Raw genomic sequence first — 12625 nt, 5'->3', positions numbered from 1 at the left:
AATAAATAATAATAATAATTTAGCCTACTTTTTATCAAACACGCAACCAATAGCCTATAATTAGCAAAAATCGCTAAATGGCCACATAGAAGCAACAAAAAAGATTGGCAGGCTTAACATTGAAGCATGAGCACCTTCAAAATAAGAAAATAAACCATATTGAAATAAAACCAATAACAGCTAATAAAAAACATTATAGGCTACGTAACCAATAACTATAATTCGAAATGGTAAAACGCTTATGAAAAACCAATAGGGTACATTTTTAGTAACGTGCTCAATTTTACAGATTTTATAGTGTAAAGAGGTAAAATAAATAAATAAATAAATAAATTTAATTGAACATAAGGCTTTCAGGCCATACCAAGTCGCATCTGTTGGCAAATGGCACAATAATGATAATAAACAGCTGTCAGAGTTTCCCATTAGTTGACATGACATGGTTAGATTCAGATGGTAAATAAATATAATATATTAAGTTGGGTGTCCACCTTAGACATAATCACCATTTATAATGAAACCATCATATTCAAAAATATGATATTGATCATAATCATATAGGCCTATATAAAACACAATTCATTAATACTACTGTAAATAGGCTATATATTACATTATTATGGGATCTACTTCAATGCTTTCATAATCTTTACTTTTTTTTAAATGGTTTTGTTTCTGTATTTTTAAAATTCATTTTTATGTTAACATATCCTATATACTATTTTAATGACAGTAGCCAATATTTATTGAACAAAAAGGAATTATTTTACTTACCAAAATAAACAGAAAATAGGACAAACTTTGCTAAAGTGATTGTTTTGAACCAGTATTAACCTGAACTAAAATAATATAGTTTTGATAATGTCTAATTACTGTATCAATATCCTGCTTTTGCCCATGCTATAGAGCCTTTTACCCCGTAATCCACACCCCGACGTTAATATGATTTTTAAACAAAATTAAAACCTGTCATGATTTATTTTTACACAAAACATGTTGTTCCATGTTCAATACAAACATATATTTTTAAACAAAACCTTTCGGTCGCATGACTTCAAACAGACAATTAGCCCACAAGATGAATATCTTACAGCCTAACATGACCAATCACTGCGTTTCTTGACCAATCACTGCATTTCTTGACAACATCGTGTCATTAAATTATTAGAACGAAGGCTATAATAGAAGGCATTGAGCAAAGCTTATTTCACGAAAAAGCTTGGAAATGTAACGCGCCTAATTGCGTTTTAAAAGTCGTTTTACAGAACTAAATAAGCGTATTGAGTTGATTTTTGTTACTCCCTCCTTTTGTAAATATTTCAGCAAAGTGCAAATTGTCCTCCCATTATATTGGAAAATAATAATGCCACAAACAAGAGAAAAGGACAATTTGTAAATAAATTATAGATATAAGAATAAATATATAGCCTATAGAATAAATAAAAAATAGATTTAAGATTTAAAGATTTGTATTTTTTCAACTTTTATATTTTATCCTTATGCATTTATTTGTAAGGGTAACCTTATAAAGCTTGTTATATGCCTAGCCAACCCATCGATTTATTTATGCAGGAAAGGCCTGTATTTGGCTATTTGCTTAAACTCCGATGTTTATGTTGGAGGCGGAATATGCACATTTATAAGCCATTTAATCAAGAAATCAAATAAGAAAATGCTTAAAAAAAGAAAAGAAGAAACCTAAAAACCTTTCAAATTGCACCTTGCAAATCTACTCACCACTTTATATAGTCTATACTAACCAATCTTTGTAAAACACTGTAAAAGAACAGAAAAAAATATAGCTGCGAGCAGCGATGGCGGGCCCAAGCCGGAGGCACCGCAACCCCGGTTCCTTTAGTTACCTAAAGGCACCCGGGTGGCGGTGCCGAAGGCTTTGGCCCTTTCATGATTAAATGTTAAAACGGCTTGCCATACTCTGTCATTTCGACTAGTCACAATTATGTTACAGATATCTTAAATGATAATACAAACTATCCAAAGTGTAACGACTAGACAGAAAGACTTTGTTGATATCTACAATGTTAATTCCGGACAGGCAAACTTAGCTTTTAAATGTTAAAAGGGCTTGCCATACAGGGACGTAGGCTCAGAGAGAGGCTCACCATATTCAGACCAAAATATCTGACTTCCTCTTGGTCTGAGCTAATGACTATGTATTAGAAAGTTGTACGGCTTGAGGAGTACAATGTATATACCGATTTTTGTAACTGTAGATAAAACTAACAACCCCACTTTTAAGTATATATATGGTGCCTTTAGTGTTATTCTGCACGACGTGCAAAAACTTAACCCCCGCTTTTTTAAGTATATATATATATATATATATATATATATAAAGAGGGTTATTCTGCACGACGTGCAAAAACTTAACCTCCGCATTGACTGTCGAAGAGAAGTGTGCAGAAGAGCTTGCATCAGTGAGGGCTTTGCAAAATATATATACATACAAACACACACACACACACACATATAAATGAGGTTAGTGTTTTACAATATTAAGGAAAGCAAATGTATTGAAATATAGCACATTAATTTTAAATTCATTCAGCTTCAATTACCAATTTGTAGTTTACCAATTTATCTTACTTTTATTTAAAGCAAACTATACATTTAAAAGATTAGGGTTATATGCATATTTTGTCATTTAAAAAAATACAAAATTGTTATGCAAAAAGATAAGGACTTGCAGAAAAAATCTACAGTCAGCCACACACACACACACATAAACGCAGACACCAGCAACCCCCCCCCCCCCCCTCCCTCTTCCCCATACAGACACTGATAGAGACAAGATACACATCCAAACTGCAATATCTGACTTTCTTTTGGTCTGAGCTTCTTACTGTTAATTAGAAAGTTGATCGGCTTGACAAGAACAATATACGTGGCATGTTTTGTAACTGTAGGTAAAACGAGCAAAGTTAACACATTTTATGTGTCCTTTTTTAGTCATAAAATTATTTTCCTCGCCACGGCCAAACCGTTCGAGATATCAAAAATCCGTCCGGAATTGAGCATCCTCAATGTCTTGACTTCATGCACACCGAGTATGGTGGTGATTGGTAAACACATGCGTTGTAATTTGATGTATTTCTCCTAGGAGATTTATTCAAACAACACATAATTCCCAACTTCCATTTGAACTGTCTTAAAACTTAGAGCAGAGATGGGCGCAGGTCACGCAAGTCTCAAGTAAGTCTCAAGTCTTAACCGTCAAGTCTCAAGTAAGTCCCAAGTATTTTTTTTGGGGGGGGCAAGTCAAGTCAAGTCACAGGCTATGTCAAGTCAAGTCAAGTCTTGTAGTAGGTTAAGTCAAGTGCAAGTCAAGTCACCTTATTATTTTAATTTTACATGCAGAATCTGATCTTAATAAAATGAAAAGACAAGATAAGTATTTGCCAGTAAATTACAATAATTTGCATTGTAAATACTCATGTTCAGTAAAATACACCATGGAATCAAACTAAATTGTAACTTCATAAAATTATTTATTTTTCACTTCTGCCAACAGTGTGTTTGAAATGTTTTAAATTTTCAACATTGAGTCCATAAAACAAATAACAGCTTAACATCCTACAGACTCTCTGAACACCTTCCTCTCTCTCAAACACAGTTTACAAACAATATTAAACTTTGTTACATTTCTCCTCTCTCTCTCTCTCTCTCTCTCTCTCTCTCTCTCTCTCACACACACACACAGTGGCGGTTCTAGACCATTTCAACTGGGGGGGCCAAGCTGGGGCCAGTTGTACTGTTAGAGGGGCCAGTTACATTTAGACCTTATCATTTTCTGCACTGCACTGAATGCATAAATAAGCAAAATACCATGTTTATAATTATCCAACAATTTGCATTTGCATTATATTTTTACATTTGCATTACATATATCAGTCTGTATTTGAATTTCCATTTTATTTTTTTACATTGAATATACAGTATGTATATATATATATATATATATATATAATTTTTACAAATTAATCTACGATTTTTGTGGGTTTTTTTTTTTTTTTTTGCAAAAAGATCAGCAAATTATCCTCTAAACTGGCCTTTTTAGGGGGCTTTCCTCTCAGGGTGAATGAGCTTTTTTATAATTGTTTTTTTCCTGACATCTTTGAAAGACAGAAGCAATAATTAATGCATCCTTGGCCAGGATATAATTATAAAATATGACATGATTTTAAAAGTGACCTATAATATCGACTATGCAATACACTTTAATTTATCTAGTGCTAATAAAATTATTAAGCCTATTTGGAGAGAGAGATGTTTATAATGTGACAATATGTCAGTCATCGTGATTCGTGTAATAAGATGACTAGGCCTAGACTACTTGTTCTGAGCAGGTGTTGTCAGTGAACAGGCTGTAAAACTGTTGTCTAAGTTACAGACTGATACTAATTAAATGGGAAACGAATCGATTACCTAACGTAACCTCGGTTCTCTCTAGATGAGGGAACGAGCATTGCGTAAGCTAGCTTACGCTACGGGAAAGATTCATCTTACATCAGTCAAGTTGTCATAGTTTTTGTCAAACAAGTTGTGAATTTGTTGTAACATTAAAACAGGAGATCATGACTTACTCCGTGCTCCAAGTGATGTTCGGAGCTCCAGTGATTAGTTTCATCTGTGGGACGGGTGAAGAAACTTTCGGAAGATGTTGTAACAGAATCATATGAACAATTCCAGGATATGCTTTTTTTCATTGGTTGTTGCATTAAATTTTACCCAGATACAATAGTGCCCTTTTCTGATTGGCTATTAAGTAGCACTTCTCTTTTTTTGATTGGCTGATGCGTAGCAGGGTCGACTGCTGAACTCCAGGCGAGACGCGCTTGATTCTCACGTGAGAGCGGCGCGGCCAGAGAAATTGCGTATATTAAATATATTATTAAGTTTTTCCGCATGAGAAATACAATGTGTGACGGGAGTGTGAGACAAAAGACTGAAACGAGTGACTGTCATGCTCAATGCGTGACACACTATAAAAAAAATATTTCACACTGACTCCACATTTAGGGGGGCCACAAGGGGGTCCAAGCTTGTTGTCGCAGGGGCACTGGCCCCCCCAGGCCCCCGCCTAGAACCGCCACTGCTCACACACACACACTTTCTCTCTCTCTCAAGAAGCAAAAACATGACTGCTAAAGGTTGTATCAGCGATGGCGGGGTAACATCACTTAACATCACGAGTGATATTCCCTTAGGCCACGCCCCCTTGTCTCCCCAAAGTATTATAAGCAATCATGCGCATCCCGTGTGCAGAACGATGCACTTGAAGCAACACCAAGTCACAGCACGCAACGCTTCACATTGAAAAGAACATAGCGAAGGGATGGTATCTATAATCTATGCTTAGTAGGGCTGCACGATTTGGGAAAATGTCATATTGCCATTATTGAGCCAATATTGCAATTGCGATTTGCGACTCCGATATAATAAAATGGTTTCATGAGTCCAACTTGCTTGGTTCTAAAGTAAAATGCACACACAGATTAATGTTTATTTCTCAACTCAAACTAAAAACAACAACAACAATAAATGATTGATAACACCTATAATGATCAATAAACCATCAACCAAACCAACATTACAGTGATTCCATCAATTGAAAGCCATCAACTTTTTAAAAAATTATTAGGCTTAAAAAAAATATATAACAGCTTTTAAATTAAGTGAACTTCAAACAATCCCCACATAAACCCATAATAAAAAACATATTTACCTGTGCCCTTCCTGTCTTAACAGGTACAGAAATTGAATAAAGTTATCAAACAGTCTGCGCTGCCTGAATCATAAATTATATATATAATAATCCTTATTAAAGCTACAAAAGTTCTTTACTCAAGATCAGTGAGTAATTTTCTAATTTCCCTTTGTTCTTTTAACTTTACTGAAAGAACGCTTTATTCGCTGCTGGCCCTTTAAGAGCACCCGTTGCCGAGACGCGGATCTCACACGCGCCTCATAGCACAACTCACAACTCTCACATTTTGGCATAATTGTGTGTGCTATTGTTCGTTCAAGCTCGAAAGAGAACTGTTTATTCTGGGCTGGCACACGGTCAGTGCATGCGCATTATGCGAGTCTCATCTATTCTAATCTAGGGCACTCACAGGCAGCTTTTCACTTCTTGTCGTGCAAAATGCGAAAAGGCATTTGAACCAATAAGAGGGGGATCTTGTAACACTAGTCAAAGGATGACAAAAAAGAAGAGATGCTGCGCTAATAGCCCTACTTTGTTTATTTCATTTAAAATCGCGGCATTTTGCGTTATATAATTGCATAGGTTTGAGATCGCTATTACGACTGCGATATAATTAATCGTGCAGCACTAATGCTTAGTGTATTCTAAAGGGCAATAAACTCCACTCCAGCAAGATAGTCATTTTATGCAAATCATAGACCTTTATGCCTTATCTACAAAGAAAGTATAATATTGGGAACATTGATCTTGAAGAGAGTGTCGTCGTGTTACTGTCGCAACCGAACGCGACGCGCTAATGCTGATGCATGGAGAATGACTGAGGCGAGATGACTTTCCGTTAACTTTAACTTAGAGACTAAAATATTAATTTTACCACACATTAAGCTATTGAATGACTTTAGAAGTCTTGGAATATAGTGTGAAAACTTGATTGTGCTTTACAGTTTTTTATGCCTTTAGTGGGGCTTAACAAAATAACACAATATGCAGAATGTCGGACGTCACTTATAGGCTAAACTGTTTTTATAGATAAAACTATTTACATTCGGCAGTCATGAAAACAAATCTCAGATAACGGTTGACTAGGTAACAATGTGTAATTTTGCGCCGGAGTTCTCCTTTAACTTACATTAGCTAGCTAACTACGAACGAGCTAACCAGATAACATTAACAAATTGACAAGCACTTACTGGGCAGAATATGGCTCTTCAAATGACGGACGAAATTGGAGGTTGTCATCTGACTGTCGATCTTAACGTTGCATGTCTTGCAAAGCGCTGTTCTTTTGCCATCTTGTTGTAAGAAATTCTTGAATCCAAAAGCGACGACGACCCTCGTTATCCCAGCTAGGATTTTTTTGTTCTAAAAATGTTCTGAGAACATTACCATGCAGTGTTCTAATAATGTTTTCAGCGGGTAGTTTTCTTTTGGTTCCTAAAATGTTCTCTTAAAAGTTCTAATAACATTCTCTAAAAACATTCTAAATATGTTAAATGCTAACATTGTTAGAACATTATTTCCTGACGTTCTTATAACATTTTCAGCGGGTAGTTTTCTTTTTGTTCCCAGAATGTTCTCTTAAAAGTTCTAATAACATTGTCTAAAAACATTTTAAAATATGTTTATTGCTAACATTGTTAGAACATTATTCCCTAATGTTTTTATAACATTTTCAGCGGGTAGTTTTCTTTTGGTTCCTAAAATGTTCTCTTAAAAGTTCTAATAACATTGTCTAAAAATATTTTAAATATGTTTATTGCTAACATTGTTAGAACATTATTCCCTAATGTTTTTATAACATTTTCAGCGGGTAGTTCTCTTTTTGTTCCCAGAATGTTCTCTTAAAAGTTCTAATAACATTCTCTAAAAACATTCTAAATATGTTAAATGCTAACATTGTTAGAAAATTATTCCCCAACGTTCTTATATCATTTTCAGCGGGTAGTTTTCTTTTTGTTCCCAGAATGTTCTCTTAAAAGATGGCATAACATTCTCTATGAACACTCTGAAAATGTTTTGTGATGACCTTCTATAAAGGTTTAATCATAACATTTTTAAAACATTATCCCCTAACTTTCTTATAAAGTTTTTAGCGGAAGTTTATTTTTGTTCCCAAAATGTTCACTTAAAACCCCTCAAAAATGATTAGCTATAACATTGTTAAAGCATAACATTTTATTAATCTCAAAACTAAAACATCAAAATCTAACAGGTTTATAAATGGCATCCACATAAATTATTAGAAGTTCTGCGTACAGTAAATGCCCAACATTACATGAAGAACTCAGTAAAGTCACTCATGCGTCTTGACTCCAGTGTTTGCTCAGAGCACTCATCATCAGTCTTTGCTTGTTTTGGTTCTTGCAGAAAAATAATCCAGGAATCTGTATTAATAGTAGTGTTCTACTATTCTCTCTTCTAGTTGTCCAGCTGCTCCCCCAGTTAGCATTGAGCTCTGTTCTCTGTGTGCACAGTAGAGTTTTTCCTCATAGCCTAAAAAAGAAGATCATGCAAAAGTGTAAACATAAAGAATACACATACATTAAGATCACAAGCAATATTGACATTGAAAACTTTCAAAATTAGCCAGCCTAATTAGCAGTCAGAAATTATGTAAAGACTAATTTATTGAAAGTAAATATGATAAATTATGAGTATCTTTTTTGTTTCTGTAATTTAAAACATACTTAATCCATGTATCCAATATCTTAATCCAATAAAGTTTTAAAAATGGATATTTTTCTTACACAAATGCTTCGCTTTAAAAGGGCTTTATAACCCCGCCAGAGTCATGTGGTGGATTACTTTTATCATGGATGGATGCGCCTTGATAGACGGCCATTCACTGCCATTCTAAAAGTCAGAAGAGTCAGGACATTTTTTTAAATATAACTCAGATAGTATTCATCTGAAAGAAGAATGTTATATACACCTAGGAAGCCTTGAGAAACGCTCTTTCCAATTCATTAACGTTAACCTCTAACGTTATATGAATTACTGAAATATTATTAACTTTTACTTTCAAAAGACATTAAGATCACTTTTAAGTAAAAATACAGTATTCGTATGCATAGAACACAATACCGGCATTATAGTTGGCTACCTTGGTTGTAAATGGAGACTTTATTGTGTGATCGGTAAGTTAATCATCTTGAAACAGTCCGTTTGGAGTCTGCATTAAAACAAATCTAGCTGTTATTCAAAAGTAGCATACACTCAGATTTATTGCGACTGTCATACAATTCTAAGAAAGTAGAAAGTTAGGTCTAATACTGAAAGACATCAAGGATAAGAGAAAGCTATGTAAACTGAAAAAATACACACAAAAACTTACAGTTGTGAAAGAGTTCCGTTGACCAGGAGTTCTGTTGTTTTGGGCCAATGTGTCGCCAATTTAGACAACGGACATTCTGCGCCGAGTTCTTCAACAGAAACGTTGCTTTATTTGCGCTGTTTGTCGAGTTCAAATGTTCTTACGTCATGGGAACATCGCGCTGTGATTGGTGGTTTTAAACGTTGATCTACAGCGACCTCCAATCAGCTTCTCATCTCTTGTAAACGCATTTGTCGCAGCAGTTCAGTTCAGAGTAGCCTAATATATCCTCAAAACACTTTACGTATGCTGTTTTGACAATGTTCCTCTTTTATTATGGAAAATTATGCCATTATTCTATAGGTTAAAATAATTCTAAAATATGTTACCTAAACAGCTTCCTTAAAATATCCTTACAATTTTATGAGCTTTTGTTAACATATATTATGAGATTTTGTCATCTCAGGTAAATGTCCACAAAACATTTGATGAATGTTGCTTTGATAATGTTCCTCCTTTGTTATTGTGCCAATGATTTATAAAAGATAACAACATTTCGACAAAAAATCCTCAAAATGTATCATGCAAAATGTTTGTTAAAAAGTCAATTTAAAGGAATGTTTTATTAAAAACATTTTATCATCTCAGGACTAAATAATCCTCAAAACATTTTGCGAACGTTAATTTGATTATGTTCTTCCTCTGTTATTATGGTAGGCCTACATTCAATATTTTATGAAAGATCATTCTATAAACTTTTACCTCATCAACATCCTCAAAATGTTACATTTAAAACATTCTAGTTTTGTTAACACGTCACTGTCAGAGATCAGCCAGGTTCCATCACCACATCATCACAGAGATCACCTTCACCTGAGTATTAATTATTCACACACCTGCACGACATCAGACACTCTTCACAGGATGTATTTAAGCACTCGTTAGCCACAGTCACTTTGTCTGGTCTCGTTTGTAGATGTACAGACTCACGTCGTTGCTATCTTACCAGCTATCCAGCATTATCTCCATTATCTCCAGCATCTCCAGCGATATCCCTGATCTCCAGCGATTACTCCATTCATCACTCCAAGCTCCTGCGATCTCCGTACGATCTCCAGCGATCTCTCCGTTCCTCTCCTAAAGCATCAAGAGATCCTTCTATTACCTACACCATTCTTCCTCATCACCAGTAAGGACAGTCGATTGGCATATCCATCTTCCGCCATCCAGCACTGTTATCCATTCCCTCTGTGACTTACCTTCTGTTATACCAATAAAGCTGGTTATCATCAATTCCCCTGTGTACTCTGGAGTCTGTTCCGTAACAGAAGACCAGACCTAAATTATATAAGAACAGCTGTAAAATGAGTTCCCCTGAATCATTCGAAGAGTTGGTGGACGTCTTCAAACATGCACTGTCGTCAGCCGCTTCCGCATCATCCGACATCGATCCTTCTTCGCCACACGCCACCGTCAGTCCCATAGCCACTCCAGCGCCCTTCTCTGGCGTGGCGGAGGAGTGCGAGGGATTTCTACTACAGTGCTCACTGGCTTTGGAGATGCAGTCTCCGCGTTATCCCACAGAACGCGCGAAAATCGCATATGTCATTTCCTTATTGAGGGGGCGAGCTCTGCATTGGGCTCAAACTATCTGGAATCAAGAGACTGCAGTCACACGTACATTCAACAACTTTATTGATCATTTCCGAGAGGTCTTCGGAATTCCAGATGGTGATTCAACCACGGGTGAGAAATTATATCATCTCAAACAAAATGCTGATTCAGTCTCCGATTACACTCTTAAGTTTCGAACCCTAGCAACAGCCAGTGGGTGGAACGAGCGTTCTCTCCTTACTACCTATCGGCAAGGTTTAAATCCAGGGCTACGACTACATCTCGCCGCCTACGACGACGCCATTGGTCTGGAAAGGTTCATGCATCTCGCCATCCGCACCGATCGTCGTATGCAACCATGCCTAGGAGATATGCAGAGTCAGTTTTCACCTCTTCCATCTCGTCAACCCGAACTAGCCAGTTCTCAAGAACTAGTCCCCATGCAAGTTGACAGCACCCGTCTTTCACGTTCTGAGCGACAGAGGAGGATGACCCAGGGTCTCTGTTTGTATTGTGGCGATGCAGGACACCTCATTTCCGTCTGCCCCATTCGTCCACCACGTCCATGGGTGAGTGTAATCCAGAGCTTCCCCAGCAGTATGAAACCGCTTACTACTCAAGTAACCATTTCTACTTCCCATCTCTCGATTCCAGTCTACGCCCTTCTCGACTCCGGTTCAGCTGGCAACTTCATCTCCGGCTCCCTCTGCCGCCAGCTCAACCTCCCGAAGAGGCGCAATCCGGTCCAATACCAGGTTCAATCAATAATCGGTAAGCCACTCAACAAAAATAATGTACGTTACACCATAGGACCCCTCCAATTACAGGTTGGACTCCTGCACAGCGAATCCATTTCTCTCCTGGTTCTGGAGAACTCCACTGTTGATATCGTTTTGGGACTTCCATGGCTGGTACAACACAATCCATCACTTTCCTGGACCACCGGAGAAATTCTGAAGTGGGGTGATAACTGTTTTCCAAACTGTTTTACGTGTCTGCCTCGACCCATCACTCCTCTCTCCGTCCACTCCACATCCATCGAGAGTCCAGTAGAGAAACAGTCTCTTGAAATTCCCACCTGTTATGCTCACTTCAGCGATGTCTTCTGTCCTAGAAAAGCTTCATCTCTACCACCACACCGACCGTGGGATTGCGCCATAGATCTCCTGCCAGATGAACCAGTGCCCCACGGTAAAATCTATCCACTCTCTCTTCCGGAACAGAAGGCTATGGAAGAATACATTGCAGAAGCACTCCAACAAGGCTACATCCGCCCTTCCACTTCCCCTGCTGCGTCTAGTTTTTTCTTTGTAGCTAAGAAGGACGGAGGCTTACGGCCCTGCATAGATTACAGAGCACTCAATAACATCACTGTCAAGTTCAGGTACCCACTTCCTCTGGTTCCAACAGCTCTTGAGCAACTTCGTGGGGCCACCGTGTTTACCAAATTGGACCTCCGCAGCGCGTATAACCTCGTACGGATTCGGGAGGGAGACGAGTGGAAGACCGCCTTTGTGACACCTACTGGCCACTATGAGTACTTGGTCATGCCGTATGGTTTAGTAAACGCCCCCTCCGTATTCCAGGATTTCATGCACGAGGTGCTCCGAGATTTCCTTCATCACTCCGTTATCGTTTACATAGATGATATTCTAATATATTCCCGGAGCCTGGCCGAACATTGCCATCACGTAGCGGAGGTCCTCCAACGTCTCCGAAAACACCAACTCTTCCTCAAAGCTGAGAAATGTACTTTCCATCAACCATCCGTAAAGTTTCTCGGTTACTGGATTAGTAAGCATGGTATTCAGATGGACGAGGAGAAGGTAAATGCAGTCCGGAACTGGCCAACACCTACCACCATCAAGGAGTTACAACGCTTTCTGGGATTTTCTAACTTCTACCGCCGATTTATCCCCAACTACAGTACCATCACGTCACCCCTAACAAACCTGCTCCAAAAGAAACCC

The 12625-nt window shown here is 37.5% G+C and overlaps 1 long non-coding RNA gene across 1 annotated transcript; it reads right to left on the bottom strand.

The window, feature by feature from the left end:
• Positions 1–7660: 7660 nt before the first annotated feature.
• LOC148971492 (uncharacterized) lies at positions 7661–9850 on the bottom strand. Its single transcript, XR_016147038.1, has 4 exons — positions 9063–9850; positions 8832–8900; positions 8476–8581; positions 7661–8221 (listed from the first exon to the last, which is right to left on the bottom strand). It is a non-coding gene; the product is annotated as an uncharacterized LOC148971492 (long non-coding RNA).
• Between the last annotated feature and the right edge of the window lie 2775 nt (positions 9851–12625).

Source organism: Pimephales promelas, chromosome 17 (assembly GCF_988280905.1).
Source record: "Pimephales promelas chromosome 17, fPimPro1.hap1.1, whole genome shotgun sequence".
Classification (NCBI taxonomy): Eukaryota; Metazoa; Chordata; class Actinopteri; order Cypriniformes; family Leuciscidae; genus Pimephales; species Pimephales promelas.
The sequence above is the reverse complement of the archived record's forward strand: the minus strand, read 5'-3'. Positions and strand labels throughout refer to the sequence as shown.